The sequence below is a fragment of the Hemiscyllium ocellatum genome, chromosome 3, assembly GCF_020745735.1.
Source record: "Hemiscyllium ocellatum isolate sHemOce1 chromosome 3, sHemOce1.pat.X.cur, whole genome shotgun sequence".
Classification (NCBI taxonomy): domain Eukaryota; kingdom Metazoa; phylum Chordata; class Chondrichthyes; order Orectolobiformes; family Hemiscylliidae; genus Hemiscyllium; species Hemiscyllium ocellatum.
The window spans coordinates 75,705,292-75,719,731 of record NC_083403.1 but is presented as its reverse complement, the minus strand read 5'-3'; positions in this window follow the sequence as shown (position 1 = coordinate 75,719,731).

Below are 14,440 nucleotides of genomic sequence, written 5' to 3'. Positions count from 1 at the left end.
CATTGTCATTAGCCACTTAGCATCAGATGTGCCAGTCATTCTCCATCTCTCCAATGCTGCAAAGAAGAGACTTGGCCTGACCTTGAACATTGCTGAGACAAAAGTTTCATAACAACCCACACACGGCAATAGAGTCATAAAGATATACTGCATGGAAACAGACCCGTCGGTCCACATTTTCTGTGCCGACCAGATATCCTGAACTAATCTCGTCCCATTTGCCAGCACTTTGCCCATATCCCTCTAAACTCTTCCTATTCCTATACCCATCCAGATGCCTTTTAAATGTTGTAATTGTACTAGCCTCCACCACTTCCTCTGGAAGCTCATTCCATACATGCAACACCCTCTGCGTGAAAAGTTGCCTTGTAAGTCCCTTATAAGTCTTTCCCCTATCACCCTAAAGTTATGCCCTCTAGTTCTGGACTCCCCACCCCAGGGAAGATATCTTGTCTATTTACCCTATCCATACCCCTCATGATTTTATAAACCTCAAAATGGTCACTCCTCAGACTCCGACGCTCCAGGGAGAACAGCCCCAGCCTATTCAGCCTCTCCCTATAGTTCAAACTTTCCAACTCTGGCAACATTCTTGTAAATCTTTTCTGAACCCTTTCAAGTTTCACAACATCCTTCATATAGGTGGGAGACCAGAATTGCACACAATATTCCGAAAGTGGCCTAACCAATGTCCTGTACAGCCACAACATGACCTCCTGACCCCTATACGTTATGCTCTGACCAATAAAGAAAAGCATATCAAACGCCTTCTTCACTATGCTGTCTATCTGTGGCTCAACTTTCAAGAAATTTTGTCCCTGCACTCCATGGTATCTTTGTTTAGCAACACCCCCCAGGACCTTACCATTAAGTGAATAAATCTTGCCCTGATTTGCCTTTCCAAGATGCAGCACCTCATATTTATCTAAATTAAACTCCATCTGCCACTTCTCAGCCCATTGTGGCATCCGATGAAGATCCTGTTGTACTGTGAGGTAACTTTCTTCGCTGTCCACTACTCCTCCAATTTTGATGTCATCTGCAAAATTAATAGCTATACCTTCTATGTTCACATCCAGATCATTTATATAAATGACGAAAAGCAGTGGACCCAGCACCAATCCTTGTGGCACATCACTGGTCACAGGCTTGCAGTCTGAAAGGTAATCCTCCACCAGCACTCTCTGTCTTTTACTTTCAAGTCATTTCTGTATTTAAATGGTTAGTTCTCCCTGTATTCCATGAGATCTAACCTTGCTAACCAGCCTACCAAGAGGAACCTTGTCAAACGCCTTACTGAAGCCCATATAGATCATGTCCACCACTCCACCCACATCAATCCTCTTTTGTTACTTCAAAAAAATCAATCAAGTTAGTGAGACATGATTTCCCACACAAAAAGCCATATTGACTATCCCTAATCAGTCATTGCCTTTCCAAATATATGTAAATCCTATCCCTAAGAATTCCCTCCCACAACATGCCCACCACTGATGTCAGGCTCACTGGCCTATAGTTCCCTGGCTTTTCGTTACCAACTTTCTTAAACAATAGCACCATGTTAGCCAAGCTCTAGTTTTCCGGCATCCTATCTGTGACAATTAATGATACATATATCTCAGCAATGGACCCAGCAATCAATTCCCCAGCTTCCCTGGTGTCTGGGATACACCTGATCAGGTCTAGAGATTTATACACTTTTGTGCATTTTAAGACATCCAGCCCCTTCTTCTCTGTAATATGAACATTTTTCAAGGTATCACCATCTATTCTCCACATTCTATATCTTCCATGTACTTCTCCACAGTAAACACTTATGCAAAATACTTGTTTAGTATCTCATGCATCTCCTGTGATTCCATATAGAATGCCTTGCTGATCTTTGAAGGGCCCTATTCTCTCCCTGGTTACCCTTTTGTCCTTAATGTATTCATAAAATCCTTTTGGATTCTTCTCAGCCCTATTTGTCGAAGCTCTCTCATGTTCCCTTTTTGAATACTGTCTCTTAGCTTGCGTTAACTCAGCTTTGAAGGCTTTCTATTTTCCAGCTGTCCCTTTACCACGAACATCTGTCTCCAGTCAACTTTTGAAAGTTCTTGCCTAATGTTATCAAAATTGGTGTTCTTTTGATTTGGAACTTTAACTTTTAGATACTGTTTATCCTTTTACATCACTATTTTAAAACCTACACATGATCAGTCAAAACTTCCAGCTCAGCACCGTCCCCATGGCTTGTCCTACCTGCATATCTTCCTTTCCACCTATCCATTCCACCCTCCTCTCTGACCTATCACCTTCATCCCCACCCCCATTCACCTATTGTACTCTATGCTACTTTCTCCCCACCCCCACCCCCTCTCATTTATCTCTCAACCCTTCAGGCACTCTGCCTCTATTGCTGATGAAGTGGCTTTTGCCCAAAACGTCAATTTTCCTGCTCCTCGGATGCTGCCTGACCTGCTGTGCTTTTCCTGCACCACTCTAATCCAGAATCTGGTTTCCAGCATCTGCAGTCATTGTTTTTACCTAAATATTTTATTTTTGCCTAGTTCATTATTTTTATTTTTGATTGAAGTGAGCACAAAACATAAATCTATAGTGTTATAAAAATAAAATGACGTCTTTGATTAGTTATTAATTCATATGAATATAAAGCCATAAAGGAAGAAAGTTAGAATTAATTTCGTCCAGACTAGGAATGTCAGTGATTGCTTGTTTCACTGTTGCACTGGCTCTGGTTTTGAAAAGACCATTACCTAAAGTTCAAAATCTGAAGAGATCTTTTTTGAGAAAACACAGTCATGTGACCCATGTGAATGTGTTTTACACAGTAGACCATTATTGCTTCTGGAAAAACCTTCATGATAGGATGGTGTTTCTTCAGAAATTCTTGTTCCCCATATACTGGTGATATCAGATTCCTCAGGTGAAATTGTCATGTTGTTTCTGAATCGGGAGGTTAAAGTGATCCTTTAATTATTTTTCTGGATGCTCTGATGTAAAATAAGAAGTTACAATTTAAAGTTGGTCCTAAGCCAGTAGCTGGAGAGTACTGAATCTCTAAAAAGGCTGGAGTCAGCATATTGATTCCTGCCTTGCCTTTGTTTCCCCAGTGTTAGCACAATAATAGTAGCCTCCATACAAATCAGCTCTGTGCAATCACTCCCGGAGAGGTACTTTCCTACTTCTGCTTACATCCATGAGTACTATTAAATTTAGTAAATCTTTTCTTTTATGCACAATAAAAAAGCACTCTAGCCTTTTATTTATCACTTTTTACTTCAGAATAGAATATAACAGAACAAACTTACAGACTTGAGGATTTCATGGGATTGATTTGCAAAATAGATTTAAGATTGTTTGAGCCCTTTTCACGTTCCTCAAAGGTTTTCTCCTGAATTACAAGTTTATGACAGTTCAGAGCATTTTAAAATGGCACAAATCCCAGGGAAGCAGATGTAAATTGTATCAAGTTGTCACCTAAAAAATATGATTGAGACAAATGTTGTAATTTGTTGAAAGAATATTTGTTGAATTGCTTGAAGAAAGGTTTGAGTTGTTTGGGGTTTCTCTGGGAAAAAAAAGGGGTAATAACAGAGGCGGCAGGAGGCTGGGCAGCTAACATCACCAGATCAAGTATCAGTTTTCTGAATGGCTTATGGCAGACTATGTGGCAATGCTATTCATAACTCTGAAACCAGCAAGTGAAGTTGTTTAGGAGGTAATTGAACCCAACGTTATCAGAGCCTTTGCATTTTCCGGGAAGGGTATGGTGTGTTGGTGGGACTGGAGCTGTTGATATTGCTGCAATTGGAGGGTGTGCAATGAAGTTTTCCATTTTGTTTCTCAGAAATGATTTGCAGTGAGGTGTTTGAGCTCCTGGATGTTACTGATGGCCACTGGCTCCTTGAGATTTAAGGGTTGTTGTTGGTCTTGGTTAATAGGGTTGTTCATTGACTCTTAGCTGTTTGGAGCATTCTTTGGCTTCGGGATGTTGGGGCTCATCACTGGCTCTGAGGTTTTGCTATGATTGTAGTAAGGAAAATGAACTATCAAATTCTACTTCCATCAACTAATTCTAAAACCTGAGACTTTGATGGACTAAAGTTACTTTTAGAAGGAACACCGCTATTGTAATCACCTGACCACAAATTGAGGCAAGCTTTGTGAGATACACAAAACATGTCTCTACTGAAATTATCATTTTATCATAAGCACGGAAACCAGGCAACAAAATCAGCATCATGAAGTCTTCATCCTATCAATTCACACTTGTACAATAATTGCATATATTGGGAGATGAAAAACTTGCCTTCTGGGTAGCCAGTTTGGAAAAACAATAAGCAGACTCAGGAATGTACGAATGGACCTGCGTGGGAAGTGAAAGAGTGACAAGGACGAATGGATATGTAAACAATAAGTGGAAGACACTTTCTCTCCATCTGTCTCTTTCAAATTAAGAACCAGTACCTGGTGAAAAAACAAGTTGGAGCAACAATCATTCACATGGAACTCTAGATCTACAAACTCCATCACTGCAAAAGAAAAACCCTTATCTCTTAAATACTCTAAGAACTTTATTCTGCAACTGCCTTTATCTTCCGGTGGGCATAGTCACAGTTCTCCCAGCCCTTTCGGTTTAAACGTATTACCTGTGTTCATGCTTACATTTGAAGTTCTCATTTTTATGAGGCCATTATATAATAAATTTCCTCTTTCTTTCACTCCAGCACGCCTTTCAAATTAGCCCCTTCATTTTGATCTAGTTAATTCAATTTTAAATTAAGTATGTTAACTGTGTGCTATAATGGGTTTATAACTATTCGGTACAACTGACCAAAAGGGCATTAAAAAGAATGGAGCTGATCACACCGCTTCATCTGATCATACTAATTTGGACATGGAAGATAGAGCGAGTACCTGGTGACTCCAGCTCTCTGCTGGCTGTGGTCACCAGCTAGCGGTCACGAGGCCCTGGATGTTGAGGAGGTATCACTTATCCTGGACAATGTCCAACTATTTTTCAGTTGATTGCACATTTGGAGAACAGCAAGTGGTGGCAGAGATCACAGGTTGCAGTGGATACCACTTGGCCCTGCCTGATAGCCAAGTACATCTCCTCCACGTTTCAATCTCCCCATTTACCTCATATTATCCTGAGAGCCTATTTAAACCCATCCCTCCTCACGTGGAGACTCACCATATTGAACTTTGTCTGCAACTGACCTCCTTGTGCTCTGAACTCCAACATTACACCTTAATAATGTCCACTCTGCTCCTGTGGAGGCCAGGATGGTGGTCACTGGTAATAATTCCACCACCCCTCTGTCACAACCTGCCTTTTAAATGTTGTAATTGTACCAGCCTCCATCATTCCTCTGGCGGCTTATTCCATAAACACACCACCCTCTGCATGAAAATGTTGCCCGTTAGGTCCCTTTTATATCTTGCCCCTCTCACCCTAAACCTATGACCTCTAGTTCTGGGCTCCCCCACCCTAGTGAAAAGACCTGATGATTTTATAAACCTCTATTAGGTTACCCTCAGCCTTTAACACTCCAGGGAAAACAACCCCAACCCATTCAGCCTATTCCTCTGAACCCCTTCACGTTTCACAACACCGTTCTGATAGAAAGGAGACCGGAATTGGACACAATAACCAAAAGTGGCCTAACAAATGTCCTGTACAGCTGCAATGTGACCTCCCAACCCCTATACTCAATGCTCTGACCAACAAAAGAAAGCATATCAAATGTCTTCTTCACTATCCTATCCACCCTCGAATCTACTTTCAAGGAACTATAAACCTGCACTCCAAGATCTCTTTGTTCAGCAATACTTCCAGGACCTTACCAGAGATTGTATAAGTCCTGCTGTGATTTGCTTTTCCAAAATGCAGCACCTCACATTTATCTAAATTAAACTCCATCTCCCATTGCTCAGCCCATTGTCCCATCTGATCAAGATCCCATTTTAATCTGAGGTAACCTTCTTCACTTTCCACTACACCTCCAATTTTGATGTCATCTGCAAACTTATTAGCTATACCACCTAAGTTCACATCCAAATAATTTATATAAATGACGAAAAGCAGTGGACCTAGCACCGATCCTTGTGACACTCCATTGGTCACAGGCCTCCACTCTGAAAAACAACCCTCCACCACCACCCTCTGTCTTCTACCTTTGAGCTAGTTCTGTATCCAAATAGCTAATTCTTTCTGTATTCCATGAGATCCAACCTTGTTAACCATTGATCCATGAGGAATCTTGTCGAAAATCTTACTGAAGTCGATATGGATCACATCTACGCTCTGCCCTCATCAATCCGCTTTGTTACTTCTTCAAAACACTCAATCAAGTTCATGATTTCCCATGCACGAAGCCATGTTGACTATCCCTAATCAGTCCTTGCCTTTCCAAATACATGTACATCCTGTCCCTCAGGATTCCCTCCAACAACTAAGCCACCACTGACCTCAGGCTCACTGGTCTATAGGTCCCTGGCTTTTCCTTACTAGCTTTCTTAAATACTAGCACCACGTTAGCCAACCTCCAGTCTTCCAGTACCTCACCTGTGACTATCAGTAAGGGGTGCAGCAAACACTTCCCTCGCTTCCCACAGAGTTTTAGAGTACACCTGATTTATCCCTGGGGATTTATCCACTTTTATGCATTTCAAGCAATCTAGAACCTCCTCCTTTGTAATATGGACATTTTTCGAGATGTCACTATCTATTTCCCTATATTCTATATCTTCTATGACCTTCTCCATCATAAACATTGATGCAAAATATTCATTTAGTATCTCCCCCATCTCTTGCAATTCCACACATGGAACACCTTGCTAATCTTTGAGGGGCCCTATTCTCTCACTAGTTTCCCTTTTCTCCTTGAAGTATATATAAAAACCCTTTGGATTCTCCTTAACCCTATTTGCCAAAGCTACCACATGTCCTCTTTTTGCCCTCCTGATTTCCCTCTTAAGTATATTCCTATTACCTTTATATTCACCTCAGAATTCATGCTTTCTATCCTACCTATACCTGACATATACTTCCTTCTTTTTCTTAACCAAACCCTCAATTTCGTTAGTCATCCAGAATTCCCTACACCTACCAACCTTTCCTTTCACCCTAACAGGAATATCCTGTCTCTGGATTCGCATTATCTCATTTCTGAAGGCTTCCCATTTCCCAGCCGTACCTTTACCTGTGAACATCTGCCCCCAATCAGCTTTTGAAAGTTTTTGCCTAATATCATCAAAATTAGCCTTCCTCCAATTTAGAACTTCAACTTTTAGATCCTGACTATCCTTTTCCATCACTATTTTAAAACTAATAGAATTATGGTCACTGGTCCCAACGTGCTCCCCACTGATACCTCAGTCACCTGTCTTGCCTTATTTCCCAAGAGCTGGTCAAGTTTTGCACCTTGGAAAACAATGACTGCAGATGCTGGAAACCAGAGTCTAGATTAGAGTGGTGCTGGAAAAACACAGCAGTTCAGGCAGCATCTGAGGAGCAGTAAAATCGATGTTTCGGGCAAAAGCCCTTCATCAGGAATACAGGCAGAGAGTCTGAAGGGTGGAGAGATAAGTGAGAGGAGGGTGGGGGTGGGGAGAAAGTAGCATAGAGTACAATAGGTGAGTGGGGGAGGGGATGAAGGTGACAGGTCAAGGGGAGAGGGGGTGGAGTGAATAGATGGAAAAGAAGATAGGCAGGTAGGACAAGTCATGGGGACTGTGCTGAGCTGGAAGTTTGGAAATGGGGTGAGGTGGGGGAAAGGAGAAATGAGGAAACTGTTGAATTCCACATTGATGCCCTGGTGTTGAAGTGTGCCAAGGGGGAAGATGAGGCGTTCTTCCTCCAGGTGTCTGGTGGTGAGGGAGCAGCGGTGAAGGAGACCCAGGGCCTCCATGTCCTCGGCAGAGTGGGAGGTGGAGTTGAAATGTTGGGCTACAGGGCGAAGTGGTTAATTAGTGCAGGTGTCCCAGAGATGTTCCCTAAAGCGCTCCGCTAGGAGGCGCCCAGTCTCCCCAATGTAGAGGAGAATGCCTCGGGAGCAACGGATACAATAAATGATATTGGTGGATGTGCAGGTAAAACTTTGATGGATGTGGAAGGCTCCTTTGGGGAGTTGGATGGAGGTGAGGGAGGTGCTGTGGGCGCAGTTTTTGCAATTCCTGCGGTGGCAGGGGAAGGTGCCAGGATGGGAGGGTGGGTTGTAGGGGGGACGTGGACCTGACCATGTAGTCACGGAGGTAATGGTCTTTGCGGAAGGTGGAAAGGGGTAGGGCGGGAAATATATCCCCGGTGTGTGGTCCGTTTGGAGGTGGCGGAAATGTTGGTGAATGATTTGGTTTATACAAAGTTTGTTAGGGTGGAAGGTGAGCACCAGGGGGGTTCTGTCCTTCTTACAGTTGGGTGGGGGGGGGTCTGAGGGCGAAGGTGCGGGATGTGGACGAGATGCGTTGAAGGGCATCTTTAATCACGTGGGAAGGGAAATTGCGGTCTCTAAAGAAGGAGGCCATCTGGTGTGTTTTGTGATGGAACTGGTCCTCCTGGGAACAAATACGGCGGAGGTGGAAGAATTGGGAATATGGGATGGTGTTTTTGCAGGAGGTAGGGTGGGCAGAGGTGTAATCCAGGTAGCTGTGGGAGTTGGTGGGTTTGTAAAAAATGTCGGTGTCAAGTTGGTCGTCATTAATAAAGATGGAGAGGTCCAGGAAGAGGATGAAGGTGTCAGAGATGGTCCAGGTAAATTTAAGGTCAGGGTGAATGTGTTGGTGAAGTTGATGAATTGCTCAACCTCCTCACGGGAGCACGAGGTGGCGCCAATGCAGTCATCAACGTAGCGGAGGAAGAGGTGGGGAGAGGTGGCGGTGTAATTACGAAGATGGACTGTTCTACGTAGCCAACAAAGAGACAGACATAGCTGGGGCCCACATGGGCTCTCATGGCTACCCCTTTGGTTTGGAGGAAGTGGGAGGATTCGAAGGAGAAATTGTTAAGGGTGAGGACCAGTTCAGCCAAACGAATGAGAGTGTCGGTGGAAGGGTACTGTTGGGGACGTCGGGAGATGAAGAAATGGAGGGCTTGGAGGCCCTGATCATGGAGGATGGAGGTGTAGAGGGATTGGACATCCATGGTGAAGATGAGGCATTGGGGGCCGGGGAAACGAATAGGCCAGCACGGGGTGTCCAGGTGGATGGAGTGTGTTGGAGGTGGGCGAAGGGGTCCTCGGAAGGTGGGCGGGAGTCCTGATTGTGAAAGTAAGCTTGGAGGTGGAGGTGGCAGTCAAAGTGTTTGACGTCACGGTGTGTATTAAATTCATTGATGCGTGGGCAGAGAGGGATGAAGGTGAGTCCTTTGCTGAGGACTGATCGTTTGTCCTCAGTGAGGGGGAGGTCTGGAGGGATGGTGAAAACTCGGCAGGGCTGGGAGCTGGGATCTGGTGTGGGTGTGGAACTGGGAGTGGGGTGGGCCGGTAACTGGAGTGTGTGTGGTGGTGGGGCGAGTAGGGGTGGAGTCATGAGCAGGGATGGTGTTCCTCTCAGGGTTCTGGGGGGCCGGGATGGTGACAGTGGGATCTGTGGGGGGCATGTCAGCAGAATGCAGGTGAGTGGCGTTCGTGGGGGAGGAAGCGGTGGCAAACATGGCAGTGGGGGGGTGGAAGTCACTGAGTGTGTGGCATCAGCGATGATGTGAGGGGCGGAAGTTATGTAACGTGTGGTGCATCAGGAATTGCGAAGGGCGGAAGTGGCTGTGGAAGTTGCCATGATGGGGGCGGAAGTGACATAATCGATCGGCGTGGGGATGGTGGCTGCATGAGCCGCATGGCTAATGGCGTCCGAGCAGTTCCAGAGGCCGAGGCAATCTACTGGAATGTTTAAGGACTGCTGGTTATCAAGGTAGGTAGATAAACGTTTGTTGTACTTACAGTTTTTGATGTTTGAGATGCAGGGGTTTAGGGTGTAGTTTTGCTTGCTGAGCTGTAGGTTTGATATCCAGACGTTTCATTATTTGGCTAGGTAACATAGATGGAGTTGAAATCCTATTTGTTGAGAGTATGAATTCTCCTGAGGATGTAGTACAGAGTGGGTCCTTTGCAATTCTGAGAAAGTGTGGCCCTCAGCTGAGGCAGGGCTGACTATAGAGAGGTTAGGTGCCAGCTCATTGCTGCGAGTGTGGAGCGGAGGATCTGTTGCTGGTGTTTTTGAATCTGTAGTCTGTACTGTTTGTCTTGTTCGGTTCCGAACTCTGCTGGCTTAGAGGCGGTCCGGAGTTCGTGTGGGATGAGTTGGTTATGGAGGCAGGCACTGAGGAAGCAAATGTGGCTGTAGTAGCAAGTTTGTTTCAGGACCTGGTTAAAGAGCTTTAGGGCAGAGGAAATAACCTGGGAGTTGCAGTGGGAGAGGGACTCCTTGAGATTCTTGTAGAGAGAGGAGGAAAACTTCTTCAAGGCAGGCCTCCTTGCAAGAGCTTCTCTAGTAGGTTCATTCACATACTGAATCAGAAAATTTTCTTGTACACACTTAACAAATTCCTCTCCAGCTAAACTCTTAGCACGACGGCAGTCCCAATCTATGTTTGGAAAGTTGAAATCCCCTACCGTAACCACCCTATTATTCTTACAGATAACTGAGATCTCCTGACAAATATGTTTCTCAATTTCCCACTGACTATTAGGGGGTCCATAATACACTGCCAATAAGATGATCATCCCTTTCTCATTTCTCAGTTCCACTCAAATAGCTTCCCTGGATGTATTCTCAGGAATATCCTCCCTAAGTACAGCTGTAATACTATCCCTTCACAAAAACACCACACCCCTCGTCTCTTGCCTCCCTTTCTATCCTTCCTATAGCATTTTTATCCTGGAACATTAAGCTACCAGTCCTGTCCATCCCTGAGCCACGTTTCTGTAATTGCTCTGATTTCCCAGTCCCATGTTCTTAACCATGCCCTGAGTTCATCTGCCTTCCCTGTTAGGCCTCCTACATTGAAATAAATTAAACTGCAATTAATCTACCTTGTTCTCAGCTTTGTTCCTTCCTGTCCTGACTGTTTGACTTACTCCCTTTCCCAACTGTACCAGTCTCAGCTTGATTTCGTTCCTCAGTATCTCCCTGGATCTCACCACCCCCAACTTAATAATTTAAATCTTCCCGAGCAGTTCTAGCAAATCTTTCTGCCAGTATATTAGTCCCCTTCCAATTCAGGTGCAATCAGCCCTTCTTTTACAGGTCACCTCTACCTTAGAAAAGATTCCAATGATCGAAAAATGTGAACCTTTTTCCCATGCACCAGCTCCTCAGCCACGCATTCATCTGCTCCATCCTCCTATTCCTACACTCAGTAGCTTGTAGCACTAGGAGTAATCCAGATATTACTGGATTACCTTTTTAAATTCCTGCATAACTTTCTTAATTCTCCCTTCAGAATCTCATCCTTTTCCCTTCCTATGTCATTTGTTCCAATATTTACAATAGTTCCAATATTTCCCTTTTGGTCCCTCTCCCATTTGAGGAAATTTTGCACCCATTCTGAGACATCCTTGATCCTGGCACCAGGGAAGCAACACACCATTCTGATTTTTCTCTGCTGGCCTCAGAAATGCCTGTCTGTGCCTATGATTAGAGAGTCCACTATCACAATCTATCATTTGGAGCCCAACGTACCTATCATTACATTAGAGCCAGTCTCGACACCAGAAACTTGGCTGTATGTGCCACATTCCCCTGAGAGTCCATCACCCACTACATTTTCCAAAACAGCATACTTGTTTGAAATGGGAATAGCCACAGGAGACTCCTGCACTCCCTGCCTACCCCTCATATCTTTCCTGGTGTTAACCCATCTACCTGACTGTATCTGTGGCTTTTCTCTCTTCTTATAACTGCCATCCATCACACTTCATAGCTCCTGTAAATTCCTTATTGTCTCTAACTGTTGCTCCAACTGATCCATGCAATCCGATAGGATTTGCAACCAAACACACCTACTGCAGACATAATCATCAGTAACATGGAAACCCTCGCTAAACTCCCACATCCGACAGAAAAAGCACATCACTCTATTAAAGGCCAGCTTTGCTCCTTCACAGTCTACAGACCCAGAAAATAGCAGCTCTTATTGCTCTAAAAAAATCAGTGCTCCAGGCTAACTTACTACTTATGGTTTATATTGTTAAAATTTAATCATGAGACAGATCTCAATAAAACAAATAATCAAGGAAGAACCTGCTCTATTCACTACTGCAGACTTTCAGCAAGATTACATGTTAAAAACTATGCACCTTATTTGTTCCTGTGCTGTGAGCTCGTCCACACCAGTTCCTCCAAGGTCAGCTGTGAATTTCGCTGTTTGTTAATATTTCCTGGACACACTCCGATGTCCTGAGATACATGAACGTAAACAACAAAGGCAGTAACTGTGCAGATTCACTGCTGTGCCAGTTAACAGGCTAAGGATTCTTTCTCTCTCTCCCTCCTGACCTTGTGCTCGATGCCTTTGTCTGTATTTCATCCTTTTAAAAGTGTCATTGTTTTGACCTTTTTCACTAAGTTCCAAAAGAATGCAATGGCAAATAAAACATTAATTGCTCTTCCTGGAAATATTCAAATCACCTCCAACACCTAAAATACCTCAAAAAAGGAACAGCTCTTACAGCCACATTTTGTTTTCTCATCCTCCATCTTGGATCACCCAGATTTGCCACTGACTAACAAGAAACTCAACAAAAGCATAAACGATGAAGCGAGATGTTTGAGACAAGCCTCAGTGGACTTTGATTCTGCCACAAATCTTGCCGATGTCTACGTTGCTCAGATTCCATTAAGATTCCATCCTGCTTTCATTCCTCGACTTAGATAGAGACAAAAAAAGCTGCAGATGCTGGATTCCAAGGTAGACAAACAGGAGGTTGGAAGAACACTGCAAGTCAGGCAGTATCAGGAGATGGAGAAGTTAACATTTTGTGTGTAACCCTTCTTCAGGACAAGGGATGGGTGCAAGGGGAGCTGCAGATAAAGAAGGTTCAAGTCAGGGTGATGTGGTGGGGATAAGTGAACACAAGTAGAGGGTGTGATCTTGTTGATCAATGGGAGGAATGAATCCAGTTGGTAGTTGGAAGGAATGGTCAATGAGAGGAATGGAAGGAAAGGGGGAGGGGCTGTGAAGGGAGTCAGGTTGATGGGAAGGGAGGCTACTTGAAATCGGAGAAGTCAATGTTGAGTCCTCCGGGCTGTAGGCTACCGAAGTGAAAGATGAGGTGTTCCTCCAACTTGTGATTTGATTCGTTATGGCAATGGAGGAGGCCAAGGCTGGTCATGTCGGAAAGGGAGTGGGAAGGGGAATTAAAATGGGCGGTGACTGGGAAGTCAGGTTGATCCCTGCAGGCCCGGCTGAGATGCTAGGCAAAACGTTCCCTTAGTTTGTGTTTGCTCTTACCGATGTAGAGAAGACCACATCGGGGACCACCGGATACAGTAAACTAGGCTGGAGGAGAGGCAGGTGAACCTTCTCCACACACCCCCAGTCCTGATGAAGGGTTACACCCAAAAGTTGACTTCTCCACCTCCTAATGCTGCTGTCTGGCTTGCTGTGTTCTTCCAGCCTCCTGCTTGTCTGCCTTCACTCCTCTACTGTCTTGGTTCACAATCTGTGTAGCCCTGACTGTATATCCTAAAACATTAATTAATATTTGTCTATGAATTTAATTTTCTCTCTGACCAATATTGTTAGATTTGTTCCTGCATATTATAAATATCTCAAGGCTTCATAGCATACATTGTGTAAGGTGAAAAACAGGAGGGCTGCTAACTAGCCTCTGTCTGAGTCTCTAACCCGGATTCCCAACAAGCAGGCCTCTGCCAAGAATGCCACCTCACAAAGTGTGCTTTTCTAGCCTGTAGTGTAGTTTTCATGTTGAATTATAGTGCGAAATGTTCAATGCTATCTTAGTGTTCCCATTAACCATCTCTCCCAATTTTAATTTCAAATGGAAACAGAATCCCGAGAGATGTTTAATGGGTAGCCAATCAAAACCATTCATTTACACAATTATCTAAAGCTTTTCCACTCAGTCTCTTGGTATTTTAACCTGCCGGTTAATGTTTTATTTTGAAACAAAAATAGAAATTGCTGGAGGAAATCAGCAGGTTTAGCAACATCATTCTGGAGATAAAACAGAGTTATTGTTTGAGACCAGTGATCTTCCTTCAGAAATGTTTTACTTTAACAGGGTGTCTATGATTTCTGGAGCACATATAAGAATAAGATGTGTAAATAAATAATCAAAGAAGTGAATGACATTTTGATATTTATATCAAGGAGATGGAAGACCAAAAGGAAAAGGCAATGTTCCAGCTGTATGGTCAGGTTGGTCTATTCTATGTGAGACTTGGTTCAAACCTATGGGGAGTAAGGCATTCTGTT